General features: G+C 41.4%; 1 pseudogene; it reads left to right on the forward strand.

Annotated features, from left to right (window-relative positions):
* Positions 1-1,688: 1,688 nt before the first annotated feature.
* The window catches only part of LOC102963474, a 38,559-nt pseudogene continuing 20,972 nt past the window's right edge, over positions 1,689-19,275 (forward strand).

The following is a 19,275-nucleotide window of genomic DNA, read 5'->3' on the forward strand; positions in this document are numbered from 1 at the left end:
TTCTTAGGGATTGCATTGAGTTTGTAGAAAATCAGATTTTAAGATAAAGCATGAGTTTTACTTTGAGCATGATGAGTTTAGGGTACCTGTGAGACATTCAAGATACTCATCTATAAGTAATTAGATATATGTTCTAGCGCTTAGGAAAGAGGCCTGAATAGAGCTGTATATTTGGGATATGAGTATACATGAAGACAGTAACTGAAGTCCTGGCTACGATGAGATCTTTTGGGAAGAGCATAGAGAGAAGAGAAGAAAATCCTTGGCTTCTCCAATATTAAGAAATTGTAAGGTATAAATTATATTTTTAAAAAGAGTATGAGTTGTTGACTGTCCGTAACCCCAAACTTTATTTTCTAAAAAAAAAATAAAGAAAATAATTTTTAAAATTAAAGAAAAAATAAAGAAAGTGTAAGGGAAGGAGAGCCTGTGAAAATACTTTAATAAAGGAGGGAAAATGATGAAAGTAAGTGAACAGAAGAAGAGTGGTACAGTAGAAGCCAAGGGAGGAGAGAGATTTAATACAAGTAGTGTTTCACGTTGCGGAGTTCGTGACACAATTTTGAAAAACGGTCCATGGATTTGGCAGTCATGAGGCCTCTGGTATCTTTGGGCAGATCCGTCTGTGTGAAATGTGGAGGCTGAAACCTGGCTAGGGCAGGTTGGAGCATATACAGGAAGTGAGAAAGAAGGGAAGTCTAGAATATTGTTTGTTAGCATTTGGGCTGTGAAAAGACTGGAACAGAGAAGGCTAGTGTAAGAGGAGGGAGGATATAGTGTTATTTGGAAGATTGAGAAGCCACAGAAAACTCCCTCAGAAAGGAGCTAAGTTGAAAATAGAGAAGAATGATGGTAATGAGCAGAATAATGCCTTGAATCCATAGATGAGGGGGCTATGGAGGGAATTGCCTTGAGCAAGAGAAAGGACAGCCTCCACAGCCTACTTTCTCCTTCATGAGCATCAGTGACCAAATCTGAAAGTAGGTGCAGATAAAAATGACTCATCGGTGTGGCGGGAAATGACACACGTTCAATACCCGATAGACTTGATGTTCTGGGTGAAATCGGAGGTAAGGCCATCTGCACCGAAGTGATGGAGTACTTGAATTTAGTGGAGCAACCACTCAGAGAGACAAGAGGAGAAACTGGTCAGAAAGCAGGTAACAAATTAGTAAGGGACGTTGAGGGTCTAGGAGAGACTGGACGCCATACATCCATGGCGGTCCTAATCCATTCAAGGATGTGATTTTCTGGAGTGGCGTTCAGCTGCCCAGATGTGGGAGCAGCAAAGGAAGATGGTAAGGTTGATCTAAGGTTGAAGACTGTAGGAGAGATGTGGTGAAAAGATGATGGGCTCGGTTCTGAGTTCAAGGGTACAGGGGTTGAGTAGAGTGGAATCAAGGTTGGATAGATGAGAAAGTAAAGCCAACGGGGCTGATGGACTGGTCATAAAATGGCTTTGATGTCTCTGTGTGTGAGGTTAAAGAGCTGAAGGGAGAGAAAAGGCCGGAAGCATAAAAGAATAAGGTCCATAATGGTACATTAGAATATGAGTTTAGAGGCAGAGCCGTTCCAAGTGATCTGAGGTCTAGGGTACGACAATCAAAGTGGGTCACTGAGGCAGTGACAGGAGACGACCGTTGGTGTTGAAGACGTTTTTGAAAACGGCCCTGAGGCCAGGATGCTGGATGGCTTCTCATGGAGAGCGTGAAGACAGGACACGGGGAGGAGAAGAAAGGAGGCAGCAGGCATCCAGGCTTTTCATGAATACAGAGGAACAGGTGAGAGGTTCAAAGATAACACAAAGAGGAGAGGGATCAAGGAAGTATACAGAGTTAGCATAGATCTTTTTTTGAATGTTTATTTATTTTTGAGAGGAGAGAGACAGAGAGAGAGAGGGAGACAGAGCAGGAGCATGGGAGGGGCAGAGAGAGAGGGAGACACAGAATCTGAAGCAGGCTCCGGGCTCCGAGCCATCAGCCCAGAGCCCGACGCGGGGCTCGAACTCACAAACCGTGAGATCATGACCTGAGCCGAAGTCAGACGCTCAACCGACTGAGCCACCCAGGCGCCCCTGGCACAAATCTTAATAAAGGAGGATTTCTTGCCCCAGGATGGAGGAATAATAATCTGCCAGTCGTGCTGGGAGTGTTAGGAGACCTGATCAAGCAGGTGTGGAAGATCAAGCGGGTGTGGAAGAATCAGCCTTTCCCATTGAAGCAGCTTGGAAATTTCAGGAAAGACGTTGTGCTCTGGAGAGAGCCCGGAGAAGTGCTCTGCGAAGTGGTTGAGGATACAAGAGAGGTTATTTAGAGGAGAATAAGGGACTTTGAGGAAAGGATTGGAGGGAAGGCAACAATGTGAGAAATATCCAGGGAGAATAACAATCACGGGTGATAATAATAATGTGTGTCAGAAGCCATACCAAGGGTTTTATATATTTATTTTCTTTCATTATTACCCTCACTTTACAATGTAGGCGTTATCGCTCTTTTTCATATGAAGAAACGGACAATGGGGGCACGCAGAAACTTGTTTCAAGTCACGTATCCAATCAATTTTCCCATATTTGACTTCGAGGCTTAATCTTTCAACCAGCGAAAGGATAGAAGGGGAGTAGTTGCTGGAGAAGCTCCCATTTTGGTCAGTGGCCTCCAATGACCTCCTTGGTCTCCAGGGAGACTTCATGGGTTCATCTCACTGAAAACCTAGAAGTGTGTTCACGAGTTCTTCTGGCTGGAAGGGACCCTCGGTCAGGGTCAGCAGTCTGCCCTCGGATTTCCAGATGATCGGCCAGCAGGAGGAGGTCGCGGACAGGCTCCTGGGGAACCCTCAGAAAATATCACAATTAACAGGATTGCTGAGACCAGAGATGATTGCTTCTCCGGGTTTGTTTGTTTGTTTTTTTCCTCTCTCTCTTTCCTTCTCAACACCGGCCATGCCCCTTCCACAACCTAAAAGCTTTTTAGGTTTTGCCAGCTGTGGCGAAAGCATGGCTCGTACTCAGATCCCTTCAGATTTCTCTTACTGTTTCTGCACCCCCCCCCCTCCTGGTTTGGATGTGCGTTTGCTTCCAAAGGCCACATCTGAGGCTCTTCTGATGACCTGCTTTCTTTGCCTGGGACAGCTTTAAGCCAGTGACTGATGGATGGGGCAATACGAAAGCTCAGCTTCCTTGCCGCAAGTCGGGACATCTTGGAGGCGTAACTTAACCATAAAGTTCCCTTGAGGGATCACCTTGCCTGACGTTTCACTCTGCTTTGGCTTCTTCCCCTTCTCTGTCCTGCTTCCCCCACTTCCTTACTAATTTCTTCTGGGAGCCCTTTTTACATAAATCACATACTTATGAACCCTCAATGTAGGGTCTGCTTCCGGGGAGCTCAAGACAGGAAATCAGATGGCTATTAAAGGGAAATTCAGTTCGATAGACATTTTGAGGCTAAAATTGAAAATGTATTTTAAAAACAAAAACACATGGACAATTTAAGTACTAAAATAAAGCATGGATAAATTCCTTTATAATACAGAAGTGGAGACAGCTTTTGGACATAGGCCTTAAAATCAAGAAGGAATGATGGGGCGCCTGGGTGGCTCAGTCAGTCGAGGGTCCGACTTCGGCTCAGGTCATGGTCTCGTGGGTCATGGGTCTGAGCCCCACGTCGGGCTCTGGGCTGATAGCTCGGAGCCTGGAGCCTGCTTCAGATCCTGTGTCTCCCCCTCTCTCTGCCCCTCCCCCACTCCTGCTCTGTCTCTCTGTCTCTCTCTCTCTCTCTCTCTCTCTCTGAAAAATGAATAAACATTTAAAAAAAAATAAAGGAGTGAAAAGAGAAGATAGATAAATTCTACTACACAAAAATGAAAATTAAATTTTCTTATAAAACATAAGTAGGGGGGCCTGGGTGGGTCAGCCAGTTAAGCGATTCTATAAATAGAATACCCTAAAAAAACTTCATTAAAAAAACATTATATCTAGGAAACGAATTCTAGTAAAGTTGCAGGACACAAAATCATATCCAAAAATCTGTTGCATTTCTACACACCACAATGAATTGTCTGAAAAAGAAGTTAGGAAACAATCCATTTACAATAGCACCAAAAAGCATTAAGCACTTGGAAATAAACTTAACTAAAGAGATCAAATACTTGTATGCTAAAAACTACAAAACATTGATGACAACAATTAAACAATACAAAATCAAATGAAATGACATTCTATGTTCAAGGAATGAAAGAATTAATATTGTTAAAATTTCCAGGGGCGCCTGGGTGGCGCAGTCGGTTAAGCGTCCGACTTCAGCCAGGTCACGATCTCGCGGTCTGTGAGTTCGAGCCCCGCGTCAGGCTCTGGGCTGATGGCTAGGAGCCTGGAGCCTGTTTCCGATTCTGTGTCTCCCTCTCTCTCTGCCCCTCCCCCGTTCATGCTCTGTCTCTCTCTGTCCCAAAAATAAATAAAAAACGTTGAAAAAAAAATTTAAAAAAAAAAATTTCCATATCACTCAAAGTTTTCTACAGATTTAATGCAACACCTATCAAAATTCTAATGGCATTTTTTTTTCACAGAAACAGAAAATATTTCTAGAATTTATATGGAACCACAAAGACCATGAATGGCCAAATCAACCTTGAGAAAGAAGAAAAAGCTGGAGGCATCATCCTTCCTGATTTCAAAATATATTAGCAAGCTATAATAATCAAAACAGTATGTATGAGACTCACATAAAGACAGACATATTGACCAATGGAACAGAATAAAGAGCGAAGAAATAAATTCCCATATATATAGTCAACTCGTCTTTGACAAGGAAGCCAAGAATACACAATGGAGGAAAAAGTCTCTTCAACAAATGGTATTGGGAAAGTGAGATATCCACATGCAAAATAATGAAATTAAGCCGTTATTTTACACCATACACAGGTATCAATAAAATAAATTACAGGTTTAAATGTAAGACCCCAAACTGTAAAACTCCTAGAAGAAAACATAGGTTGAAACGCTTCATGACATTGGTCTTGGCATCAGTTTCATGGATAAGACACCAAAAGCACAGACCAAAACACACACACACACACACACACACACACACACACTAAACTAAAAAGTTTCTTCACAGCAAAGGAAAAAAAATCAAGAGTGAAAAGGCAACCTACAAAATGGAAGAAAATATTTACGAAGTACACATCTGAGAAGGAGTTGATATCCAAAACATAACAAACTCCTTCAACTCAATTGTAAAAAAAACTAATAACCCAATTTAAAAATGGCCTAAGGACTTGAATAGACATTCTTCCAAAGAAGACATACAAATGGCCAACAGGAATATGAAAAAAATATGCTCAACATCACTAATTATCAGCGGAATGTAAATCAAAACCACAATAAGGTCACAACTGTCAGGGTGGCTATTATTTAAAAAAAAAACACAAGGCAGCAAATGTTGGCAAGTATGTGGAGAACTTGAAACCCTTGCACACAATGTTGGCAGAAGTGAAAAATAGCGCAGGCTTTTTGGAAAATAGTATGAAGGTTCCTCAAAAAATTAAAACTAGAACTACCATATAATCCAGCAATCCTCTTTCTGGGTACTTATCCAGAAGAAATGACATTAGGATCTCAAACAGATATTAGCACTCTTATGTTCATTCAAACATTGTTTACCGTAACCAAGATGTGGAAACAACCTAAATGTCGATGAACAGAGAAATGACTTAAAAAATATATGGTATATACATACAACGGAATACTATTTGGTCTTTGAAAAAAAGGAAATGCCACAATATGTGACAACATGGAGGAACACTGAGGACATTATGCTAAGTGAAATGAGCTAGTTGGGAAAAACAAATTTTGCCTGATTCCATTTATTTGAGGTATCTAAAATAGTCAACTTCATAAAATCAAAGAATGAAATGGTGGTTGCCAGAGGCTGGAGAAAGGGGGAAATAAGGAGTTAGTAATCAATGGGTATAACATTTCAGGTAAGCAAGATGAATAAATTCGAAAGATCTATGCAACAGGGGCGCCTGGGTGGCTCAGTCGGTTAAGCGTCTGACTTCGGCTCAGGTCATGATCTCACAGTTCGTGAGTTAGAGCCCCGCGTAAAGCTCTGTGCTGACAGCTCAGAACCCGGGGCCTGCTTCGGATTCTGTGTCTCCCTCTCTCTTTCTGCCCCTCACCCACTCGTGCTCTGTCTCTCTCTCTCAAAACTAAATAAACATTTAAAAATTTAAACAAATAAAGATCTACTGTACAACATTGTATATATAGTAAACAATATATTGTACACTTAAAATTTTGTAAAGAGGTTAAATCTCATATTAAGTGTCCTTACCACAATAAAATAAAAATAGGAAAATAAATAAATATATGAACTTTTTTAAAATTGAGAAGAAAGATACCAAAAGCCCAACAGAAAAACGAGAAAAAGATGTGACAGAGAAATTGCAGGGAGAAATATAAAACGGCCCTTACACATAGGAAAATATGCTTAAAATCACTCAGAAATATAAATTACTACTACCCAAAGATCCTTTATGCTTATTAATTGGCATAAATGAAATGTTTGGGGCACCTGGGTGACTCATTCGGTTAAGCATCCAACTCTTGATCTCAGCTCAGTTTTTGACCTCAGGGTTGTGAGTTCAAGCCCCTTGTTGGGCTCTGCACTGGGTGCAAAGCATACTTAAAAAAATTTTTTTTTAATGAAATGCTTGACCAAACGCTCTGTTGCAAGATAGTGCCCAAGCATATGCACACTCATCGTTAATGACGGGAAGTGCAAAACAGCACAAACGCTTTGGTGGGATTTTGGCAATACGGAATGGAATTAAATACATACATACTCTTTTACTCAGCCGTACTGAAAATATACCTCCACAAGACTAACACAATATATTCTTAAGTTTATTAGTCATGTATTATTTATCACATGACTGAAAATAATGCATCTCTGTTCCTGTAGAGTGGTTGAACAAACTAGCCCCGCAATGGAGTACGATACAGCTATAAAGAAGGAATGGAGACAAACTCCATGAATCGAAACTGAGTACTTTCCGGGGCACCTGGATGGCTCAGTCAGCTAAGCGTCCAAGTCTTGATTTCAGCGCAGGTCATGATCTCACTGGTTCGTGAGTTCAAGCCCCAGATCTCTCTCTCTGCTCCTCCCCTACTCGTTCTCTCTCTCTCAATCTTTCTCTCTCAAAATAAATAAATAAACTTAAAAAAAAAACCTGAGTACTTCCCAAGATGTATTAAGCAAAAAAAAGAAAAAAAAAAAAAGAATCAAGGTACAGAACAGTCTACAGTCGGCTACATTTTGTGTACGAAAGAAGGAGGAAAATACCACCTGCCACACACATAGGTATAACAACGTGTGTCTACACACATATACATTATTTACATTGTGTATATTGTGTATATATATATATATGCATATATATATAAAATATAAAACTATATATAACCCCATATGTATAGTTACATGTACATGGGCTTAATATTTGCAAAAACAAAAAAATATGCAGGAAGGACCATCAGAAACATAAAAATTGCTACTATGGAGGTATGAACGGAGAGAAAGGTATCAAGATGGGACTGAGACTTCTTTGAGGATGACTTTCTGTGTAGTTCTCGCTTTTGAAATCTATTAATATTTTACATATTCAAGACTAAAATTACATCAAAAAAAGCAAAAAAAAAAAAATCAAATCCTAATATGGACCATAAGCAGAAACCGATGAACCTTGCTGTGTATCAAAGAATAGATAGTGTACCTGGGTGGCTCAGTCAGTTGAGGGTCTGACTTGGCTCAGCTCATGATCTCAGGTTTGTGAGTTCAAGCCCCACCTGGGGCTTGCTGCTGTCAGTGCAGAGCCCGCTTTAGATCATCTGCATCCTCCCCCACCTCAACCTTTCCCCCGTTTGCACTCTCTCTCTCTCTCAAAAATAAATAAACATTAAAAAACTTGATAATATAATCACACAGGGAAAAAAACCACAAATCCTTTCAAGCAACTTATGAGCACTGTTCTCTGACTCCAATACACTATATATTTAGTGGCATATATTCTAAAGGTAAAAAGAGCTGCAATATATATATATAGATACAGATATAGATATATCTAGATATATCTATATCTATATCTATATCTATATATATATATATAGATATATCTATCTTAAACTTTACTCCCTAGATTTATTGTCAATACTATCAGTTTGGTTGAAATATATTGTAGGATAAATATTGTATATTTATTGTATATAAATATATACATATATATTTATACAATATATATACAATATAAATATATTGTAGGATATCCAAATTGCAATTTGACAATTTGGGCATGAGTGAGAAAATTGCTGTATTTTACTGTAGCAGGAAATAAGTAAAAATTTAAAGGCCTGTGATACCCAAAGAGAGGGAGGGGTGGAGAAAAAAAGTGAGAGGAGAAGAAGGAGAAAAGGAGGAGAAGGAGGATTTTGACTGTGGTACTGTGGTTATTTAAGAGAATGTCCTTGATCTCAGGAAACGTACAGTGAAGTATTCAGTAATGGGGCTTGATGTTGCCAGCTTACTTTCATTTTAGAGTGTTCAATTCAGAAAACAAAAAACCAAAAACAAAACACATAGGGACACCCGGGTGACTCAGTCGCTTAAGTATCTGACTTCAGTTCAAGTCGGGATCTCACAGTTTGTGGGTTCGAGCCCCACGTCAGGCTCTGTGCTGACAGTGTGGAGCCTGGAGCCTGTTATGAGTTCTGTGTCTCCCTCTCTCTCTCCCCCTCTGCCACTCATGCTCTGTCTCTGTCTCTCAAAAATAAATAAACATTAAAAAAATTAAGAGAAAAAAGCATATATGCACATTCACGTAGAAAGAAAGAGAGAGAGGGGCGCCTGGGTGGCTCAGTCAGTTAAGCGGCCGACTTCAGCTCAGGTCATGATCTTGCAGTTCATGGATTTGAGCCCCGCGTAGGGTTCTGTGCTGACAGCTCGAAGCCTGGAGCCTGCTTCGGGTTCTGTGTCTCCCTCTCTCTCTGCCCTTCCCCTGCTCGCGCTCTGTCTGTCTCTCTCTGAAAAATAAACATTTAAGGAAAGAAAAGGAAGAGAGAGAGAGAGAGTAAAACAGATGGGGCAAAACGTAAACAATCGGTGAATCTGAGTGAAGAACGTAAGAGAGATCCTTACACTTATACGTGGAACTTGAAACCAAATCAAAGTAAAAAATTAGCATACAAAAAAGTTACTCCAAAAATACTACCTTGGCGGCGGGTGCAACATTTGAGAGCAGGCCAGGTGGAAGGGTTTCCCTTTGTGCTCAAATCTTAACCCCGGTGCAGGAGGCAGGGTGATCAGAAAACAGAAAAAGGTCCCGTTCCGAATCCCCAAGTCGACCCTTCCATAATGGAGAACACATGTTTCGCAGGATGGAAACGTCTCTGGGTTTTGTCATTAGACGTCAGTAGGGCGTTAACTGCACAAAGCAAATGTGCAATTTGGTGTTTCAGGGGATGGTGTTTTAGAGATCGAACAACAAGTGCTAAAACCAGGTATGGGCCACACCCCAGCTTGGGTTGATTGTGCCTGCGACAGGGAGGGGTCTGGTGTATACATCGGGATGCGCGTATGTGCACAGAGGTCAAGCCCCAAAGAGGGAAGGAGTGGAGGAATTCAAGAAACTTGACCACAGGAGCATTCTCCTGAATAAAAGCCCCAGAGGGGGAGCAGCAGGAGGCCACAGCATCAGGCCTTTGCCACCGCCTCATTAACACATCATTAAGAAGAGTCCATTCTACCCAAGCGAGTGCTTCCCAGAAAAATGGGTTATTTCGGTCCCCTTAAAATTCATAAATGCTGCCCAGAAAGCCCCAGGTTTCCTGTAATGTCTATTAAAAATTCTGGATATTCTAGCAACAATATCCAACCGCCACTGGAGAGAAGGCATAACATTGGATTGAATATTCAGTCTCTGGGGATCATTCCTAAAATACCTGATAGTCTCTTAAAAATGTGTAATATGGCAAACCGTAAGAGACTCTTAAACACTGAGAACAAACTGAGGGTTGATGGTGGGGGGGGGAGGGGAAAGTGGGTGACGGGCACGGAGGAGGGCACCTGTTGGGATGAGCACTGGGTGTTGCATGGAAGCCAATTTGACAATAAATTACATTTAATATAAAAAAATAGGATACATCTTGGGAAAGGACGAAAAAATGTGTAATACGTCTCATTCTCTAAAAACTAAAATGCAAGAAAACCATTTCCATTATGAGGGTTTGGGTGGGGTTTTTTCTTTTTGAATTATCAAAACTCAAAGGGTTTACTCTATAGTGAATGTAAGTTGAGGTTGGCCTTGATTCCTGAAGCGTTGTTTCTCTAGGGCTATAAAACTACTTTTATTTCAGAGTATCTTCTATTTCACTGGAAGGAAGGAAATTGACATTTACTCCAGAATGAAGCTCATTCCAAACTCAGAAGAGAAAGAAAGAAAACACTAGGAGAGTCTTTTGCACTAGAAAGGATTAGCATTAGCACCATTTTGTCCATGTCCCCCTGGGTTGTTTTTGTCACTGAGAATTTCTTACTGCAACTATTTTTTCCTTTCTTCATTTCCCAGTCGTTTCTTCTTTTTATAGAAGAGAATGCTCACAATATTACCCCAATGAGGCAGATCGTGTCTTATTCTCTCCTTGCCACTGAAAGGCCATATAAAAGCGTTGCAGAAAGTTTGGCAAAACGATGAAGAAAACCCATCGAACATCTCACCATCCTACAACAAGGGCGCTGTCCAATTCTGTGCATTTCTTCCCAGCCTCTGTTCGTAGCCCCACGTTTTTACACAGCCCCAAAGTGTGTGCAAGTGGGGGCTTTTTACTCACCTTTACATATCTCATCGTGTAAGTGCCTACTTTCAACGTTATAATTCTTAGTGCTAAGATGACATCCAATAAAGTGGCTATGGCGTAATTTCTCTACCATTAAACAGCTAGATTGCTCCCTATTTTTCAACATTAAGCAAATTGTGTCAAAAATGTCTTCACCTCTACAGCGTTCACTTTCTCTTTCGATCGTTTCCTTAAGATAAATCCCTAATAGAATATGAGTGCTTTTATGGCAATTGACCTGTCTTGTCAAATCGCTTTCTAAAAGTACCGTTAATCAAATGACAACCTTTCAGCGTCAAGTACCTTCCAGATCTGCCACATTCTCCTCAGCACTCCTGCACATGATTATCTTAATCATCATGCTTTGGGCCCATTTAGTAGATGAGACGTGGCCTCATTTAGTATTCTATGCCATCACCTATTTGATTTTTTTTTTAACTTTAAAGGCTTTATTATTATTTTTTTTTTTTTTAGAACAGGTTCACTGTAAAACGAAGAGGAAAATTTTCTATATACCCGCTGCCCTACACATGCATAGCCTCCCCCCCTTATCAACATCCCGAAGGAGAGTGGTACGTTTATTACAATTGATGAATCTGCGTTGACCTGTCATTATCGCCCAGCGTCCATGGTTTCCATCGGGGAGCCGCTCTTGATATCGTACATTCTAGGGATTTGGACAAACGTATCATGACACGTATCCACCATCAGAGAATCATACAGAGCAGTTTCACTATCCTAAAAATCCTCTGCACTCTGCCTATTTATCCTTTCCTCCTCTCCAATCCCAGGCAACCACTGATCTTTTACGGTCTCCATGGTTTTGCCTTTACCAGAATGTCCTATAGTTGGAATCAGACAGTATGTAGCCTGTTCAGATTGGCTTCTTCCATTAGTAACATGTATTTCAGATTTTCTCCATGTCTTTTCATGGCCTGGCTGCTTGTTTCTTTTTAATACTGAATAATATTCCATTACCTGGATGCACCATAGTTTATTTTATCCATTCACCTGCTGAAGAACATTTTGGTTGCTTGTACGTTTGACATTCATGAATGACGCTACTGTAAATATCATGTGCAGGCTTTTGTGTAAATATTTTATTTGATTTTTTTAATGTTTATTTCTGAGAGAGGGAGCATGAGCAGGAGAGGAGCAGTGGGGGGGGTGGGGAGGGCAGAGGATCCGCAGCGGGCTCTGCGCTGACCGCAGCGAGCCCGACATGGGGCTCAAACACACAAAGTTCATGAGATCATGACCTCAGCTGAAGTCAGACGCTCAACCGACTGAGCCACCCAGGTGCCCCATTCTGTTTGATTTTTATTTGCCCGTCTTTAATTGGAACCAAAGCTGAAACTTTCATCTTATTTGTATTTTCTAAAGTAGGGAATTTTTGTGTGAATTTTCTTTGTCCCAATCTTCCATGGATATCTGCATGTTTTATATTCTGGTCAATTTCTACTTCTGGGGGGGGAGGGGTTTAAAACTCACATCCCTGCAAATCATTACCTGAAGCATTCTTCTCAGTATGTGGCTTGCTGTTTGATCTTGTTTTTCAAAACGATGGTCTTGATGTTTATATGATTGACTCTATCTTTCCTCTTGTGCTTCCTTCGAAGGCTTTAAAGTTTTTAAAGTTAACTCTCCTCCAGAAACCTGAAAGATATTCGAATACTCTTCTACTTAACTTGCCTATATGCTTATAATTTATTTAGGTGAATTCGGTGACATTCACTTCTAAGTTGTTCTTTTTCTACATTGCCCACCACTTATCTGAATTGCAATATTTTGGATGCCTCCTTTATGTTATCTGTGATCAGATCGATTTCTGCATTTCCCTTTCTCTTCCATTGATCAATGCCAGCTCTTCCTCTACTACTGTGCTCTTTATGTTTTTGTTGGTGATGAACAGGCATTTGGATGGCATCTGTAATGGGGTCTGTATTAGCTCAGGTTGTTCTGACAAAATACCACAAACTGGGCGGCTTAAACAACGGACACATATTTCTCGTGGTTCTGGGGGCCAGGAGTCCAAGATCAAGGTGCCATTTGACTCACTTGATAGTGAGGGCTCTCTTCCTGACTTGCGGATGGCTGCCATTTTGCTGTATTTTCACATGGCAAAGAGAAAAGAAGGAACTCTCTGGCGCCTCTTCTTATAAGAACACTAATCCCATTAGATCAGGGCCCCACCCTTATGAACTGATTTAACTTTAATTGCTTCCTGACTCTAAATACAGTCACATTGGGGCTTGGGGCTGTAACATGAATTTGCAGGGGACACCATTCATCCAGAGTGGGGTCACGTTTCCCAACAAGCATCCAGTCCAGTTATGTTCCTGACCCTATGGTTTCAGACTGCTGAAGATTCTAAAAGCCAGCCACAGCCCCCAGCATCTAATTCTAATCATCGTTCTAGATCCTCAGTCTCAGCCTCTACTCCCGTGATTTGTCTCTGGCCTCTTTTGATCGTGCCAGCCCTGTACATCCCTCCTGACCTTTGGAATCTCAGTAACCCTGCGTGGCTCTGGCTCTCTACTCCATTCTTCCTTGGAGACCCTGTGGCCTCAGGTGAGAACTTTTATTGAACTGTCATCAGGCTGACCCCCAACTCCCTGCAGATCTAGAGTTTCTTCTAAAAGGGTAAGGCACGTAATGGCCCCACAATTCACCTTCCGGTTGCACACTGACTCATAATACAGGGCTCTATGACACCTTTATCTCTGATGACTGTGGTTTAGGTCAATGTAATGGGTCTGTATGTCAGGCTTCTTAAGTAAGAACCTTAGGACAGGGCTATCCATATGTAAGGGATGGCTAAAGTCAATACTGCTTGCATGTAATACTCTCTTGCCATGTCTTCAAGACCGTTCTCTTACTCTACATGCTATTCCACATCCTTTTTGAAGAGATTGGTGTTCTCATTGTTAGGTTTCCAACTGGTTGGACATGTCAGCAAGACGACGGAGACCCTCTCCTTAAGTTTTGGAATCTTCAAGGCCATGGAGAAAAACCAGATCCTATTTGGAAGGATGGACATTCTTCAACAACTCATCCACCCCCAGAAAACATGGTCTTTTGTTCTCCATTATGAAAAATCTCTTAAAATGGCCGCTGAGAATAGGAGTCTTTGGCCAGGGACTATTTTATTTGTCCCTCCATCTCCAGCTCAAAAGGTAGTACCTGGCCCATAGTAGACACCTAACAGATATTTATGGAAGACAAGAAAGACAAGGTGCATTGAAGCCTGGGAGCTGGGATCAGTTTTTAATTTTATATATTCGAGTTATTTGATGGTTTCTTGAATGTGTGACCCCTTCTCCATAGGTACACCAAGATGCTGCTCACAGAGACAAAATGCTGAGTCGCAGGGTCATTTTTCCAGTGGTTTGGCCAGAAATGTGCTTTCCAAAGAAGGGTCTACCAAAGATCTCTGCCTAAAATTTAGAAGAGGGAAGGAGGCTTGTACTCATTCTTCAGTTCTGTGGGTAGTTTCAAAGATGAGTAAAAGTAATGTGCCCCCATTAGACACTGTTCGTGTCTAAGAAAGATGACTCCGAAATTAATGCTGAGCCTGCACTTTTATTTACTTATTTATTTCTTCATTCATTTATTTACTTTACTTACTTTTGAGCCTGCAGTTTTAAAGGTGAAATTGCTTTACGTATTTTGAAGACAGTGGAGATCGGTGATAAGACATTTACTATCCTTTCCTAGTCCACCACCCCCCCCCCAAATTGGACCTTACAAAAGTTATAAGATTGATGTTCCCATGACTTAGCGTCAAAAACAGCATCACATCATTCAGACACATCACTTAGAAATTGTAATTCATGGAGTTGAGGATCAGGAAATCAATCTGGTGTCAATTCACGTCAAGTTCCTGCTGTGAGAACTTTCTATTTTATAGCCTTTCTTATCTGAACAACTCTCCTGCATCTTTCTCCCTCATTGCTCCCAGTTTCTCTTATCCTCTATTATTATTTACCATTTTAAATCTGTGTGGCTTGACGGACAGTCTATTTGAAAGTTGTTAACACAAAGTTTCATGGCTAAAGCACCACACTCTTGGTAGCCAAACAACTTGTGCTACCTACCCCACAGATGGTAGAACATTCTCAGAATTCTGTTCAGGGCTCCCAGGAACGTGGTCTTAGGGACTTAGCCGGGCTCTTACATTATGAAGGTAGAAAGTCCTGAGAACGAAGAAGCAAACAGAAATTCATGAGTATGAAATCTGCACCCATCGATGTGACCATGCTGCAATTAAAAAAAAAATTTTTTAATGTTTATTTATTTTTGACAGAGAGAGAGACACAGAATCGGAAGCAGGCTCCAGGACTCCGAGCTGTCAGCACAGAGCCCGACGCGGGGCTCGAACTCACAGACCGCGACATCATGACCTGAGCCACCCACTGAGCCACCCAGGCGCCCCTGGCGTTGCTGCAATTTACTGTTGAGGACTCCAAGGCACCAAACAGAGGGAGTGCCTCAGCACAGTGCTTTTCCAACTTGAATGTGTACTTGGATCACCGGGGGATTTTGTTAAATGTAGATTTTAATTCAGTAGATCTGGGGCGAGGCCTGAGATTCTGCATTTTCTAACACTCCCAGGTGATGCTGATGACCCGTGGACCACACTCCGAGGAGAGTAGTCTTTTTATGATTTCTTTATGTACATCTTCTTGGTTGAAAGAAAAAAAAATTGTTGCCGTTTATGAAGCCATGAGTGATAAAACAAGATAAAACATAAAAAAGGTGAAGAAATTGAGATTTTTGCCAATTGACACACGTTACCGCATAACTTTCAGATGTACAATATTTACATATTCGGTTTACGTATGTTGTGAAATGATTGCCATGACAGCTTCAGCTAACATCCGTCTTCTAATCTACATACAGTAAAAAGGAGAAAAAGGAAACTATTTTCTCCCTGTGATGGAAACTCTTGGGATTCACTCTCGTAACAACTGCCCGGTAATATCACACAGTAGGGTTGGCTACAGCCGTCATGCTGTATGTTACATCCCTGTTACATTCTCTTATAACTGAAAGTTTGTACCTTTGATCACCTTCCTCCACTCCCCCCGCCCCCGCCTCCCTCTGCCTCTGGTCACGACAATGCTGAGGTTAAGGAGGGAAAAGTAGGAAAGGAAGAAAGGAAAAAAGCAGAAGTCTAGAAGGATCAGATGATGCGGGAACTGCAAACCGTCGTGACCTTGAACAATTGCTAGAGAAGGGAAAGCATTTGTGTACTTTTTAATGTCCAGAACAAGATGAAACACTCGGCCTGTTACAAATCTTCCGGTGTTTGTGAGATAAAGCCTTCTCGGTGTTCAGCAGAAGCAAGCGCCAGGGGCATCATTTCCTGTGGGTGAAGCAGTGTTCTGAGAGGAAATAGAATGGTTAACTCTTCGCTTTAATTTTTTTTTTTTAAATCACACGTGCATCTGTGTAGGCCAACGGCAGAGCGCCAACATGTAGATTTACTGCTCTCTGATGCTCTCGCTTATTTCAAGGATAAGATTTAGGATCTCTAGGATGGGAGGACTGCACATCCTTCAGTATGGATTATTTATATAGAGATAAATCATATGTATGTATCCAGCCCAGGAAAAGTTTGGGTAACAGGTTACATGAAAAGGTGTGGAATGATTTTGTCCAAAGTTGAGTACAAGGCCTCCATTAGGCACAGTCCCCCAAGGTTTGCTAAGATGTAGGCTAACTGGTCCTTCAGTTACTCACCCCATCTCCAATCTTTAGAATATATATATGAGGCTAGATGGCCACTAATGTGATCTTCAGCTTTATGTGTTACCCCAAGGCGAACCAGTAGAAAAACCATCAATCTGAGCCTCTTCCAAATTACTGACCCACAGAATTTTGAGCAAATAAAGTGGCTGTTGTTTCCATCTACTAAGATTTGGAGTGTTTTAACCCACTAAGTCTGTATGCAACAGTAGATAACTGATATCGATCCTGGTAGAGTAGATCATGAGGGCATGGCATGGAGAGGAGCATCAGTACTGGGTCAAACCGTACTGCCACCTTTGGGCGAGCAAAGTCAAGTCCTTGCCATGAAGGGGATCCTTGAAAGGACTCCACCCAAAAAAGCTACCTGCTGGGGCAAAAAAAAAAGACCCCACAAGAATAGAGATTATGGGAAACCCCCTAGAAGCAGAAGATGAGAGGTATTATTAACAGAGGTCTACCAGAAAGCTTAAAGGTAACAGAAAGGTATAGTGAGGTAGCTTCCACCAATGCACTTCATGGAAGGTATCCAACAGCCAAGAGAAACATCGACAACACCAATCCAAGTTCTCTTTTCTCCATCCTTTCCTTAGCAGAGCCACTGGTGGAAGTCGAATAAAGAGTAAAGTAGAATAAACCTGTTGCGCGCTTGTACCAAATCTGGGCAATTCCATAACTCGCAAAACTTACATTTACATTTAAAGACCTTTCAAAGAATATTCTATGCACAATAGGTGGCTTACAGACACCTAATAAAAATGAAATGATATTATCTTATTCATTCATCCATCCATCCATTCACTCAATAAACACAGATTTAGGGTGATTTTCCCCAGGCAAGCTGTAGGATCTAAGAATTCACCAATAAGCAATATAAAGTTCTTAAGCGTCATCGAGCTTACATTCTAGTGTTGGGGACAGATAAAAGAGGTAAATACATAGTCTAGTATCAGTGGGAAGTCCTTGAATGAAAATAAACATGTATTTTCTGATACCATTCCGGTGAGTGAGAGGGTCACCTCATTACCGTTGGGTGAGGATGATAGTTCAGGTTCTCCATTCAGCTTCCATTAACCCTTGGGTGAAAGGGGCTCCTTGTCATTCCTTGGTGGCAGTTGGGGACCAAAAATGTGGATGAGGAGAGGACAGCAAGGGAGTAACGGAGGGCAGAGATGCTACCCTTCATTAGGTCCTAACACTTCCCAAGCAGCCAGCGAAGTTCTCAATATGTAGTTACTTAAGACAACTTAAATATTCAACATCGGGACAATGGATAATTAATTGTGACATATTTATACAATGGAATACTATGCACCAATGACCACAAACAAATGGTAGCTACGTGCGTCAAAACGGATGAATTTCAAGAACATAATGTGACAAATAAAAAGCAAGTCACAGAAGAAAACATATACTGTGCTTATAACTAAATAAAGCTTGAAAATGGGCAAAACCAAGTGAGCAGGGGAGGGGCAGAGAGAGAGAGAGAGAGAGAATCCCAAACGGGCTCTGCACTGTCAGCGCAGAGACCAAGGCGGGGCTCGAACACACGACCGTGAGATCATGACCGGAGTTGAAATCAAGAGTCGGACGCTTAACCAACTGAGCAACCCTGAGCAAAATATTTTTAGGGATACCTGAATGAGTGCAAATGAAAAACCATAATGAACAATGAGGGAATGGTTAACAAAGCTTGAAGACAATAGTTGAATCTGGAAGGAGTGGGATGTGACTAGGGAGAGGTACACAGAAGCCTTCAAAAATATTGCTAATATTCTAGCTCAGCAGTTCTTAAACTTTGATCTGCGTCAAAATCAGGAGGAAAACTCGGTCAAAGGCTGAGCCCTATCCTGCTTCCATGAACTTGAACCTCTTTCTTCTCTATTAGCTCTGCAGTTGATTCTGGCAGGCAACAAGGGTTGAGAACCAAGCTAGGTAGTAGGTAAACAGAAGTTTATTTTGTAATTATCATTTAGCTATGTGTGTGCGTTAAATACGTCCTTTATACGCGTAATACGTTCCATCTGAAACCTTCACGGAATTGTCTTGACAGCCTTGTCCCTACTTCGTAGGCTTGAAAACTTCCAGCAGCCTAAGACTCTTGACCATGGCTGGACAGACCTCAAGATGCTCTATGGGGCAGTCTACGTTGAGAAATTAGAGTGTTCAGTCCCGGTTGAGTCAAAACTCCAAGCTTGATGTAGCATTAAACTACATTTCTCTCTCACTCTGTACGTGCTTCAGACTAGAAGTCTTCGATAGAAAAGATGCGGTGTGGTTGACACTGTTGACTTCTTTTTTCCCCCTTAAATCCCCCTCCACTAGCTGCTATGGTCAAAGTTAACACCTACTGTTACTACTGTCTGTTGCTACTACCGTTATGATTCTCTATCAACGGGTCTGTCTTCTCTCACTTTTGCTTTCCCTGCAGCCCATTCTCCACACAGCGGCCTGGATAACATTTGTTTTATGTTTTTTAAGTGTAACTAATTTAGGCTTATTGGAAAGGTGTATAAGTAGTACAAGAGAGTTCCTTGTATCCCTCAATCAGGTTTCCGTAACGTTCGCACCTTATATAACCACGGCACACTTATTAAAACCGGGAAATTCGCATAGGCACAATAATACTAACTAAACTA

The sequence above is a fragment of the Panthera tigris genome, chromosome X (genome assembly GCF_018350195.1).
Source record: "Panthera tigris isolate Pti1 chromosome X, P.tigris_Pti1_mat1.1, whole genome shotgun sequence".
NCBI lineage: Eukaryota > Metazoa > Chordata > Mammalia > Carnivora > Felidae > Panthera > Panthera tigris.